The 13060-nt window shown below is 55.2% G+C and overlaps 1 long non-coding RNA gene across 1 annotated transcript; it reads right to left on the bottom strand.

Moving 5' to 3' along the window:
- Positions 1 to 3388: 3388 nt before the first annotated feature.
- Positions 3389 to 12019, bottom strand: LOC123384311. Its single transcript, XR_006595189.1, has 4 exons — positions 11408 to 12019; positions 10346 to 10467; positions 4343 to 5172; positions 3389 to 4238 (listed from the first exon to the last, which is right to left on the bottom strand). It is a non-coding gene; the product is annotated as an uncharacterized LOC123384311 (long non-coding RNA).
- Between the last annotated feature and the right edge of the window lie 1041 nt (positions 12020 to 13060).

Raw genomic sequence — 13060 nt, forward strand, 5'->3', positions numbered from 1 at the left:
CTATGCCGCTTCCTAGCTGGGTGAACTTGAGAAAGTTCCCTAACCTCTCTGGGCCAGTGTGTCCTCTCCTATAAAACAGGGAGACCTACGTCCTCACTGCATGGGAGCGAGGGTTAAATCCGATGCTCCGCATCATGCTTTTAGCCCGGGGTCCATCCATCAGCCTGCCAGTCAAAGGTTCTGGGGGCGGGGGGGTGGGGAATGTCTACGGGACAGGAAGGTCAGTGCCCGCCCATTCTGTCCCTCCTCCCTCCCCTGCCCTGATTGTCTCCCAGACACCCTGTGCATCACAGGATGGACCTCCATTGCCTCAAGTCCAAATAGGACCAACGGCAAAAGTGGAAATCAGGCTCTTTGACAAGAACTCGAGAGAGATGTGTTGGAGTCAGGAAGCCAACAGGACCCCAAACTCACAAGTGTGGTCAACCCTTCAGGATGGACGGCCAGACCATACTCTGCCCGCCTCCACTCAGAACCCAAGAGGGACGGAGCCCCATAGAGCGACCAGGGCCACCTCCTCCAGCCCGCCCACCAGGATCTCAGCCCCAGGGCTTACTTCCCAGGCTGGGGCAGTCAACACCCTCCAACATCCCAGAATCAACGGCCGCACCTACGCACCTACACTGTGGAAACATAACACAAACACCAATATGGAAAAAGAAAAATGTCCTTTTTATTGGATTCCTGCTGATACCCCAGATGGGAGTGCACACGCACATGCGCGTACACACACACACACACACACACACACACACACACATTTTTCTTTTTTTGTCTCCCAGAGAAAGAGAAAGGCCCCAAGCATTCCGTTCCAAACCCTTTCCAAGAAAAAGGTGTTGTGTGCTGTGCCCCAGTAGGTCTGTGTGACTGAGTTAAAATGCATTCTTTTTTTTTTTTATTAGATGAATTGCATCATTAAATTACATTATAAAAGCTAAAAATGCACCATTAATTTTCAAAAACAATAGTAAATACATCTCATTTCTAATACATGATTCTGCATTTAATTTTTGCCCGGGGCCGTGCCTTTTTTTTTTCCCAGCCTCACTGTCTCCCTTTATGCAGACTATATAAATGGAACTAAATTGCCAAAGAAATTTTTGCCAAATGTCCGTAATGTGAAAATAAATGAATTTCTAATTGGCTGTTGCAAAAAGAAAAATTACTTTTTGATCTCAGCTCAGCCAAGCAAAAATCTACCTAGCTTGGGTAATAAGAGGCAAGCACATGGCCAGCGACGAGCAGAGAGACAAAAGGCCAGCAAAGTGGCTCTCAGAGTGGCCTTTCTTCTCTCTCCTCCCTGCCTCCTTCCTGCCCCCCAGGAGTCCAGCTCTCTGCCCTCCAGGGGCCCCTGGGACCTGCCCCAGGGCCACATAAAAGGCAGCCTTTCAGGCCAGTCTGCTCCTTTGCTGGCCCTGCAACCCAGAATAAGCCACTTGGCCTCTCTCAACCTCCAGTTCCTCGTTTGTAAAAATAATAATCACGTCTGCCCTTCTGTGGGCTCGTCTGGAGGTGTCAGGGGTTAAATGGTGCTCCCCCCGCCCCGAATTGTCCTGACCCTCCGTATCTCACAAGGTGACCTTGTTTGGAGGTGGGATCTTTGCAGAGGTAGTCAAGGTCAAATGAGGCCGCTAGGGTCGGTCCTAATCCAATAGACAGTGTCTCCATGAGGACAGGAAATCTGGACCCCGACGACAGGCACAGAGAGGGAAGGCCACGGGAGCAGACAAAGTGAGAAGGCCGTGATTCACACACCAAGGAGAGAGAAGGAAACGACCCTACCAACACCTTGATTTTGACCCGCTGTGAGAAAGTAAGTGTCTGTGATGCGAGCCACTCCCTCCGGGTCCTTTCTTACAACTGCCAACGTCGCAGACACACAGCAGCAAGCGTAGCCTCTGCCATCGTCCCAGGGCCGTCCCGCCCCAAGGCCTAAAGGAGGACAGGGGACTGGGGACTTAGCGTCAAGAGCTTCCTCCTGAACACCGGGCTTCGCCTTTGTCCCCAGGACCAAAGAGTCTCGGGAGCCTGATGCCCCCTTGGCTACTACAGTGGCCCCTCTGGGACCTTCTCCCAGCTCTCGACTGAGCCCCGCCCCTCTCCACAAGTGCCCCTCCCCGCGTCACGTCCTCACTGGTAAGGAGCCTCGGGTGAAGCCGCTTCAGGTTCAGGTTTTGGCGACCCTGACCGGCTGCGGTCCTCCGCTCTCCCTCCTGCATCATACGGTGGAGGGACCAGTACTTGAGAAATTAATTTTTATGCACGATCCCTCTTTTCTCTCTCTCTTGCGTTCCTTCCTTCTTGACTTCCTCCCTTCCTCCCTCCCTTCCTCCCTCCTTTCCTCCCTTCCTCCCTCCCTCTCTCCCTTCCTTCCCTTCCTCCCTTCCTCCCTCCCTTCCTTCCCTTCTTTCCTCCCTCCCTCCCTTCCTTCCTTCCCTTCCTCCCTTCCTCCCTCCCTCCCTTCCTTCCTTCCCTTCTTCCCTCCCTCCCTCCCTTCCCTTCCTCCCTCCCTCCTTTCCTTTCCTCCCTCCCTCCCTTCCTTCCTTCCCTTCCTCCCTCCCTCCCTCCCTTCCTTCCTTCCCTTCCTCCCTCCCTCCCTCCCTTCCTTCCTTCCCTTCCTCCCTCCTTTCCTCCCTTCCCTCCCTCCCTTCCTTCCTTCCCTTCCTCCCTCCCTCCCTCCCTTCCTTCCTTCCCTTCCTCCCTCCTTTCCTCCCTTCCTTCCTTCCCTTCCTCCCTCCTTCCCTCCCTCCCTTCCTTCCTTCCCTTCCTCCCTCCTTTCCTCCCTTCCTTCCTTCCCTTCCTCCCTTCCTCCCTCCCTCCCTTCCTTCCTTCCCTTCTTCCCTCCCTCCCTCCCTTCCCTTCCTCCCTCCCTCCTTTCCTTTCCTCCCTCCCTCCCTTCCTTCCTTCCCTTCCTCCCTCCCTCCCTCCCTTCCTTCCTTCCCTTCCTCCCTCCCTCCCTCCCTTCCTTCCTTCCCTTCCTCCCTCCTTTCCTCCCTTCCCTCCCTCCCTTCCTTCCTTCCCTTCCTCCCTCCTTTCCTCCCTTCCTTCCTTCCCTTCCTCCCTCCTTCCCTCCCTCCCTTCCTTCCTTCCCTTCCTCCCTCCTTTCCTCCCTTCCTTCCTTCCCTTCCTCCCTCCCTCCTTCCCTTCCTTCCTTCCCTTCCTCCCTCCTTTCCTCCCTTCCTCCCTCCCTTCTTCCCTTCTTCCCTCCCTCCCTCCCTTCCTTCCCTTCCCCCCTCCCTCCCTCCCTTCCTTCCTTACCTTCCTCCCTCCTTTCCTCCCTTCCTTCCTTACCTTCCTCCCTCCCTCCCTTCCTTCCTTCCCTTCCTCCCTCCCTTCCTCCCTCTCTCCCTTCCTTCCCTTCCTTCCTTCCTCCCTCCCTTTCCTTCCTTCCTTCCTTCCTCTTTTTGTTTCTGTGCATTTTGAGCCTGTATTCAGAGCCCTTTACATGTGTCTGAGCCTGGGATTCTGTAGAATGAAAAAATAGGCCCTGCCCATTGTCGCCCTGGCTTTTACAAGCTCAGAGCCATTGGAGAGGTGACCCTAGCCTGGGAGAGAAGAGGGAGTTTCCTTCCAGACTAGGAGGAGGAGCGGGAGGGGGGTGGGAGGACTCCTCACAGCTGCCACCCTCCATACACAACCATGACACAATGACACAGCCGTGTCATTCACTGAGCAAAAACCCCAGGCCCTGTGGCCTTGGACACAGTGGGAATCCCCGGTGGGAGAGAGTCACGGGGCTTCAGGGACCTCTGTGGACCCAGACCAGGCGGATGTCCGTGAGGTGGCCACACAGAGAGCAGATCCGAAGAACGGCTAGATTCTTCTAGGTTCTTCTGGTAGAACCCCAGAAGGGGCAGGGCCTGGGCTCTGACTGAAATGGAATCTCCTGCCAGTTCAGGGAGCCAGAGGGTAGGGATTAGAGAGTCAACTTTCATTGATTTAAAGAAAAGATTTCTCTGGATGTTTTCTCCCCATCTGAGTTTCTGCCACAACCTTGAAAACAACACACCCCTGTAGGGACTCACCCCCACTGCTCGTCATTCCCCGCAAACACAGTTGGCTCTTTCCTCCACGGTGCGGGGAGCTCTCTCTGCCTGAAATATGTCCTTTCCCGTTGGTTCTGCTTGAAGAACTCCTATTCACCCGTGAAACCCCATCTCCGGTGTCCTCTTTCTGTGAATGCTTCTCCAGCTGCCCCCGGGCTGTGCGAGTCACTCTCCAGATTTTCCAAGGAGCTTCTAGGAGGTAGGGCTGAGTTCAAGATACACAGGTATCCTGCCTTTCCAGGGAGAATTTAAGGGGCAGCGAACCCTTCCCCCACCCCCAAGTTCCACTCGCTCACCTTTCGCTTCTCCACCTTCCCAGGCACAGGCACAAAATCCATCTTATTTATACGTTGGGGGCGGGGGGAAGACAGGCAAGCTGGACATTGCTGTCATACTTCCCAGAGGAGGAGACCACGGGTCAGAGAGGTGAAAGGGCTTAGCGAGGAAGACACAGCTGGGACGCGGGGAGCTAGGACGCAGACCCGGGCCCACGCCTGTTACACGTTCCCGGCCCGTCTGGAAAATGCCACCATTGTATCTGCGTTTGGACAGATCGCTCCAAGCCTTTTCCTCTGGGCATCCAGTGAGTCCCCTGGGACCTCACCTGGGAGATGGGAGGAGAGATGGGGACCAGGCGGGACCTGAGCAGCCAGAGGCAATCAGAGCTGCTCCTGTTCCCAGCCCGGAAGTCCAGGGTCCAGACTCCCCCCCAAGGAAGCCCCCACCTGGGAGGGGCTCAGATCGCAGGATTCGGGATGAGTCTGTCGGGAGCAGTAATGCAGGCAGTGGCTGGAGTGTAGGCTCAGAGTTCCCGGGGAGGGATCTGAGCAGGCCTGGGCTGGAGAGCAGGACGAGGTCTGTAAGCAAAAGGCAGGGCACTTAGGCATGGGGACAGGCGTGACAGTGGTGCCGGGGGGGAGAGGTCAGTGCATGATGGACAAGGTCCCTGAGTGTCCACAGAGCAGAGTGGCAGAGAGAGAGAGAGACCCACTGGTCCTGAGTCTCCATCCCCATCCCTAGGGCCCGGCGTCCAGCACTCCGCACTCGAGTTTCGCAGATGTCCTGCTCTGGCCCTGGGCCTTCCAACAACCCCCCACGCCTCAGGCTGACTCGAGGGCTCTCCTACCTACAACACAAGAGCTCTGGGTCAGATCCAGATGCCCCCCCCCCCACCTCGGAGCTCCAGCCGTCGGTCCTGAAAGCCCAGTCGTCCTGAAAGAGGCTGTCCGCCGAGCTGGGGGACCCAGAACGACTCCAGATTTTGAGCCACAAACCGGGCAGTTGGTAAAAATAATCTCTTTTCCCTTTAGTGTGCATATTAATTACCTTGAAACAGGTGCAAAATCAACCTCGTTTATTATTATTTCTTTGAGCCCATAATGGCAGTTGCTGCAAATAAATCCCGTTAACCCAGGGAAAGGATTTATGGCCCCAAATTTACACCAGCCGTTTAATCATAGCACCTTTGCTGCAGACAGACTTTCTCGAGAACAATTTGCCCCACAATTTGTCAGTGGGAAAATGGCCTCATATAAACGTTTGGAGGAAATAAATGCTAATCCAAAGCTCAGTCTTTCATTCTCCTAATTGCCCAGGGAATATAAAGGAGACAAACTTATTTACTCACAGCAGGAAGTGAGCTGTAATAAAGCATCACCATTGTGGGCTGAAATCAGTCCCTGACAGGGAGGGGAGGGGGCCTGGGGATTTACACAGCAGGGGGAATGGGTGGGTGAGGCCACAGGGCAGTGAGACTGCCCAGTGCCTCAAGCCTCCCCTGCATTTTAAAGAGGTAAACTCTTAGAGCTGAGTCGATGGGAGGCAGATGAATGGCTGGGCTGACACATCTGTCCCTCCCTCAACCCGCCCTGGCCTCCCGAACTCCCAGGTTGGCTGCGGGAAGGGTTTCTGGAAAAAAAAAAAAAAAAAAAGGCAGGTTAGGCCCCTGAGGGTATCCTGGGGCAAAGGGGAGGTAGACTCTAGCTGTGGAGGAGAACTTGCCGGGATCCCGCTGGGTTGGGGACAAGGCCCAGAAAGCCAGCAACCCTGCAGGGAGGGTCGGGCATGTGGGGACCTCAGACTCTGGGTAGCGGAGGGTGAGACTACCAGGTCCTTACGAGCAGGTAACTGCGGTGAAGGAGAGACCCAAGACAGCTTGCTGGGGGAGAAAGGGCCCACACCTCCATCTCATTCTTCCTGAGATGCTCAACGGCTGCTATGAGCTGACCCTCTCTGGCCTCTCTCTTCTGCAGGAGCCCAGGGGCGCTGTTCCAGGGAGAGAAAGACTCTCTCTGCCTCCATGGCCTCATAACCAGGACTGCCTAGAAGTCCTCCTATAACATAGGATGTGAGCCACATATCCCTACGTGATGCCATTCTCATGGACTAGTGTGAATGCTGCTATCTAGAGTTGTGCAGTGTACAACCTTTGCAACTGTTCAGATGCTGTCTTGGAACCAACGTGTTTAAAGAATGTCTCATTTTTTCTCCTCTCCATCCCCTCCTGTCCTTCCCTGGGCATGAAGATACCTTCCCAAAGGGACAGAGGCCATGAATGCCAGGATCCCACCTCCAGACTTCCTACCCAGCTTCTGGACTTTTCTCTCCTGTGTCCTGACCCCATCCCGACCCTCTCCAACTCTGATCCCATCATATTTTTCCTGATCATCCTCAGACTGGCACAGAGTGACTGGGTTTGAGTTCAACACAGCCACTAACCAGCTGTGTGACCACAGGCAATGTACTCAACCTTTCTGAGCTTCCATTTCCTCCTCTGTAAAAAGAGAATTATGATATCACCCAGGGTTGCTGTGAGATTAGAGATAATGAATATTAAGTGCCCTAGCATGCCACGATGCTCAATGGATGGAGGAGGGGTCCTTGGGGACCTCGCCACGCTCCGCGTCAGCAAAGAAGGGGAAAATTTCCTAGAGAATAGAGGGACTATGTCACAAGAAACCAGACAGCCCACAGCAAAGGGCAATGAAAGTCTGGGATGAAGGCTCAAGATCTTGGTGGCTCAGAACAGCAGTGCTCTGGCCCAGGGGAGAAGCCACATCTTCCAAAAGGTCACTCAGGACAATACAGAAGATTCCCCGGGGCAGTGATGAGCCAGCACCTAGACGGTGGGAGTTAGCTTTGTACTCGGATGGACGCAGGTAACCGTTTCATGAGGCTCAGACGTGGCCGGGGGCTGTGGGTCATGGGAGGCTGCCTCCCTTAAGAACCTTCTAGGTGCCAGGGATTTTCTTGCTTCTCATGACAACTATCAGCCCAGTTATGCATTTTATTTCTGTCTTTGCCGATAGACAATCGACAACATAAGACCATAGACTTTGTCCTGCTCGTCACTGTATCCCCAATACTTAGCAAAGTGCACGACCTATAGAAGGTCTGGGATAAACATTTGCGAAATCAAGGAACAAACCCTCTGGGGTAGGTGTTACTATCGCCATTTGAAAGGAATGGCTCAGAGAGGTTAAGGGGTTTGCCTCAAGTCACACAGCTGCGGAGGGATTCACAACCAGGGCTAGAATTCGGGCAAGTCCTTAATAAGCACGCGGACTGTGCCGGCCACGGCATGGGGCCCTTCACCCGCATCCCCCCTTTTGCCCGTCCCAGCAGCCCCAGGAGCGAGACACTCCTGTCGCCCCATTTCACAAAAGGCACATTCCGCAGGGAGGTTTTAAGTGGCTGGCCCAAGGTTGCACAACTAGCTGTTGGGGCCTTGTGAAAAGCCAGCCCCCATTATTCTGGTTCCCTCCTCATCACTCCGGTGCCCCATAAACTCTGCTCAGGACAACACAATACAATGTTTTAGTGACAGGAGCGCAAGAAAGAAGCTCCGGGGGAAGGGGGAGGCCAGGGCTGGGGCCGAAGCCATGCCAATGATGGATGGCGGGCACCAGGAGCTCAGCCCAGCCTGGGAGCTTCTGTGCCTTCTGTGTGAGATAGTGATCTTCCCGCTGCAGAGGGGACACGGGTGCTGGGGGGAGGGAACCGACAGCCAGGATGGCGGGAAGGGTGGATGACGGTCCCCAGGGTCAGAGAAGGAATGTTCCAAGCCCCCCGAGAAGTGCCCTCCGAGAGACACTGTGCTTTCCACTAACGGGCCGGGGACAAAAGCCTCTTATCCTGGGCCAGATTCTGGGTTGTTACTGGATAATTTTTTCCTTAGCTTTTAACTTTTTTGTGTGATTTTTTTTTAATAAAGTTTTTAAATTTATTTTGAGAGAGAGAGAAAGCATGAGCAGGGGAGGGGCAGAGAGAGAGGGAGAGAGACAGCATCCCAAGCAGGCTCCGCATCGTCAGCACAGAGCCCGATGTGGGGCTTGAACTCGTGAACCAAGAGATCACGACCTGAGCCAAAACCAAGAGTTGGGAGAATCAAGAAATCTCCATGGCTCTTGGCTTTCCTCTCTGAACTCTGGAGTCTCTCCCTCCTTATCATCCCTCTAGAAATGGCTGGTATTTGCCTCTGAATAGTTTTCTCAGCATGCTCATAGAAAGGTGGGCTATTTTCCCTTGGAACAACTGTAGCCCCTTGAAGTTCAAGCATGCGGTGTTTTCACGGATCCAGATCCGCTCTCTTGAAACCTTGATGGGTTTCCCGTGTATCTGCTGGGGTTCGCTCCAGCTGAGACCGGTTTCTCTCCCCTCTCTCTCACCCTCCCTCCCGTCCTTCCTCTCTCTCTTCCCCTCTCTCCTTCCCTCTCCTTTTGGGTCCTGAAGATTCTTAGAAGCCGTTTCGTCTCGCCAAGAGGGTTTATTAGCACCACCTTCAATCTCCCAGACACCTTCACGACGGGTCTTACAATAACATCATTGACTCTATCTCTAGGTCAGCTCTCGTCTCGCTTAAAGAATTTTTTACCCACTGGGGAGACCAGGGGGCTTTCAACCCTGACAAGTCCCCGACCTTCTGTATTTCTCTAAAACCTGCTTGCGAACCAAATTGCTCCCTATTGAGTTCACGTCTCTCTTCTCACGTTTTATCAGATACCGCTGGGAGAAGGCCGTCAACCCTGCGCGATCTTCGCGGACAGACCCAGAGGTCTCCTTGGGCAGACCCACAAGTGCGCAAGTACGTCTTCTATCTCCCAGGCTCCACGGGCACCAGATTTGCCTGTTGTCTCCCACCCGCGACAACACACGCTGCCCTTTCCCCAGCCTCTAACAGCCCCTCACTAACTCCACAAAGTCTGCCCGCCACCCAGTCCCTAAGTCAAGGCCCCAGTGATTCGGGGGTTTCGTTACAGCAACGCTCTACTCCCCGTATCAACTTCCGTGCCCATTATCCAATGCCGTGTGATGAGTCATCTCAAAACTGAGTGGTCTAAAATAATAATGACTTATTATTTCTCACAGTTCTACAGCTTGACAGATTCTTTGGCTGGTGGTCTTGTCTGGGCTGATAGACTCTGACTCTGTAAGAACCCTGGCAGCCTGGAGCTCTAAGCCTCACCATCAGTCTACCAATGTGCCCGGGGACAAGAGAAACTTGGCCCCTGGGACTAAATATAGCACAGCAAGAAAAAAAAAAAAAAAGACAAGCGCTCTAAGTTCCCTCATTAATGCAGTAAGAACGACTGGGGCTAACGGAATCTGATGTTGGGAGATTCATTAACAGAGGGACTCATCAACAGAGGTATAAGGCAAGGAGGTAACAGGCTGGCTCTATGCTCCTCTTGGCCTCACCTAGAACTTAGACCCCAAACTTCAAGAAGTACTTGGCCGTATCTGAGGACTAGGGACTGGAGAGGAGAGAGATTGTCATCCAGGGAGGACCAAATGGCAGAGATTGGTTGGGAGATTATAAGGGTTCTGCGGAGAAACACAACCAGTAGGATGCGTATCCCTATGGAGATTTAGTGTGATGTACAGGCTCAATTATGGAAACTGAGAAATCTCACAATCTATAATCTGCAAGCTGGGGGCAATGACCTAATTCAGTCTGCGTCTGAAGGCCTGAGGGCCAGCGGGGCTGATGGTGTGAACCCCAGTCCAAGGGCAGGAGAAAATGAGGCGGGATCTCCAGGCCCCGACAGCGAGGCAGGAAGAAAAGAGGGAAATTCTTTCTTCCTCACCCTTTTGTTCTGCTCAGCCCTTCAGTGGATTGGCCTGCACCCGTCTACACTGGGGACAGCCCTCCGCTTTGCTCGGTCCCCCAGTTCCAAAGCTCACCTCATCCAGAGACCTCCCCACAGACACACCCAGAAGGAACGTTTAATCCGGGCCCCGGGGGCCAATCAAGCCAGCACAAAATTAACCACAAGCTGAGGAAGTTGGAACTCTGTTACCTTCTTGTGAAGGGTGAAAAGACCGAGGCGCCACATCTTCCCGGTTTGGGGTCCCCCCGAAGCAGACCACGAAACAGGATCCAAGTGCAGGTGACTGACGTGGGCGGTGATTCCTGGAAACACTACCGGGCGAGGGAGGAGGTGAACGAGAGAAGGAAAGGAAACCGGGAAAGAGAATTATTGAGCGGATTGCAGTGTGGACCACTGAGTCTTGCCACACCTCAGAGACGCGACCCACCCAGAAGGCCAGGGAGGGGGGGGTGGGCTGGGGGGCTAGTCCTATAGTAGTCTTGTAGGCTACTTTTGGCTTCTCCTGTACCCCGAGCACCCCAAGGCCAGAAAAATGCCCGCAGGCTGTATCAGGTATTTGCAGAAAGCAGCCTTTGATCTATAAAGGTAAATATTAGGGGCGCCTGGGTGGCACAGTCGGTTAAGCGTCCGACTTCAGCCAGGTCACGATCTCGCAGTCCATGAGTTCGAGCCCCGCGTCAGGCTCTGGGCTGACGGCTCAGAGCCCAGAGCCTGTTTCTGATTCTGTGTCTCCCTCTCTCTCTGCCCCTCCCCCGTTCATGCTCTGTCTCTCTCTGTCCCAAAAATAAATAAACGTTGAAAAAAAAATTTAAAGGTAAATATTATTAGGAGAGAATAGGAGAGGGGTCAGGACCATCTACTGCACTCACAAAGTGACCTGCACGCATCGATCAGCTAGGGTGGACCAAGGATCCGAACCTGGCTCTTCCGGCCTTCAAAGTGCTCCATCTGGACCACGCTATTGGGACCTGGAAGTTTCTAGTCCGGCGGGGGAGGGCTGGGAGCCACCAGGACCAGGGCTGACCCTCAGGGGAGATGGTGGTTTGAGGAACGAGGTCACAGCATCTCCTTCAGAGATGGCTGGGGGAGCAGGGGAGGCCAGCTTTCCAGGGGGGGGATCCAAGGTGAGGGGCGGAGACTTGGGTTGAACAGACAGAGGGACGACCCCGTGATCAGGGTCCCGGGAGGATGCTGGTAACATCCAGCTCCGCGTTAGAGGCATTGGCCACTGCCAGCCCCCCATGGACCCACCTGTCCGGTGGAATCTTCACGGGGCTTCTGGAAGAGGGACAGTCAGTCACCCTCATTGTGCAGGGGAGGACGCTGAGGCTCAGCGAGATGGTCCAAGCTCACAAAGCCGGCAGGCACCGGAGCTGGGGTTTGAACCCTTTCACTTAGACCGAGAAGAAATATTCGTTGAGCCCCTCTGGAGTGCCGTTCTAGGCACTGGCACTGCAGGGGCGAACAGAAGTGACAACTCCCTGCCCTCGTGGTGGCCACAGTCCAGGGAGGGAGACAGACCGCAGCAAGTAAACAGATAAATGGGTTGTCAGAAGGTGACCGGTACTGAAAAAACAATAATAATAAGGCAGAGTAAGGGTGACCGCGTGTGCTGGGCAGGGGCCCAGACATGCGCGCAGGGGCGTTACTGTCTTACAAGTGCCCAGGAGAGGCCTCTCTGACACCTGACCCGCAGGAAGGGAGTCTGTCTGGCGGGTATCTGGGAAAGGGCGGTCCGGGTGTGTGTGTGGGGGGGTGTCCAGCCAGGGCAAAGGCCCAGAGGCCTTTGAGAAAGAGCAAGCAAGTTGGCTAGAGAGGAGCATGAGCAGGGGCCCTGGCGGGGGGCGAGGTCAGAGGGGAGACGGCGGAGGCGGGAAAAATCGCGAGGGTCTTCAAGGAAAGCCTTGCGGGGACTTGACTTACCCTGAACGAGCAAGGTGAGGGCATGATCTGACTTCCATCTTCACAGGACTCTTCTGGGCCTTCCACGCTGTGTGCGGGTCCCCCTGGCCAAGGCTGGGCGGGGTGGGGGAGGGTGCCAAGACAGGAGAGAGCGCCCACCTCCCCAGGCCCACTGGGCTCCCAGCCACCACCCCCCACCCACCCTCCAGCCCACTGGCCACCCTCCCTTCTCCTCCTCCCTGGAGCCACTCACTTCCCAAGACAAATGGCAGCTTCTTCCTGCCCATCCATCACTGCTCCCGGGCCCATCCATTAGCGGCCGCTCCCCCGTCTTGCCCCCAGCCCCACCGTCCTTGCTCAGGGACGGGCTCCATTGATCAGAGGCCCATCTGCCGCTTGTCACATGACGGCAGCCCTGACAGCAGGAGACAGAGCTGTTGCTGGCCGGGCCAGCCTGAGGCCAAGGGAGCGATGAGACTGCGCCCACCGCCCCCCCCCCCCAACCCCAGACTGGGGCTAAGGCCAGGGCCCAGCTGGGAGGGGCAGGCCGGAGGGTCTGGGTAAGCCCTCCCCAGCCGGGCGCTGCTATTCGGAGACCGCCAGGGCGAAGCGGAAAGTCAGTTCCACGGGTCGGGCTTGCAGAGGCCCCCACCTCCCCTTCCGCATCTGGGTCTGCCAGTCGGGGGCGGGGGTGGGGTGGGGGGATCCAAAGTGTTGAGAGCCCTCCCCTCCCCAGTCCAGCTCTTCCCGGACTTCTCCATCTGCCTTAAATGGCAAACCGCGATCTCAACATGGTTCACCCTGGCCACATGACCCTCCTTGGGATTCCTTCCAGAAGCCTCCTGGGTCCCCAGGTCCTCTCGCCAGCCCCCACCTCCCCCCACTAGGTAACCAAGGAGTGTGAACTGTAGGGACTCCTGCCCTCTGGCTTCTGGCTGGATTCAGACTGGGAGATGAAAAAGGAAAGAGGTTGGGGTATTTATTCCCCGGGCCCCTGCCCTG

This window comes from Felis catus, chromosome A3 (assembly GCF_018350175.1).
Source record: "Felis catus isolate Fca126 chromosome A3, F.catus_Fca126_mat1.0, whole genome shotgun sequence".
Taxonomy (NCBI): domain Eukaryota; kingdom Metazoa; phylum Chordata; class Mammalia; order Carnivora; family Felidae; genus Felis; species Felis catus.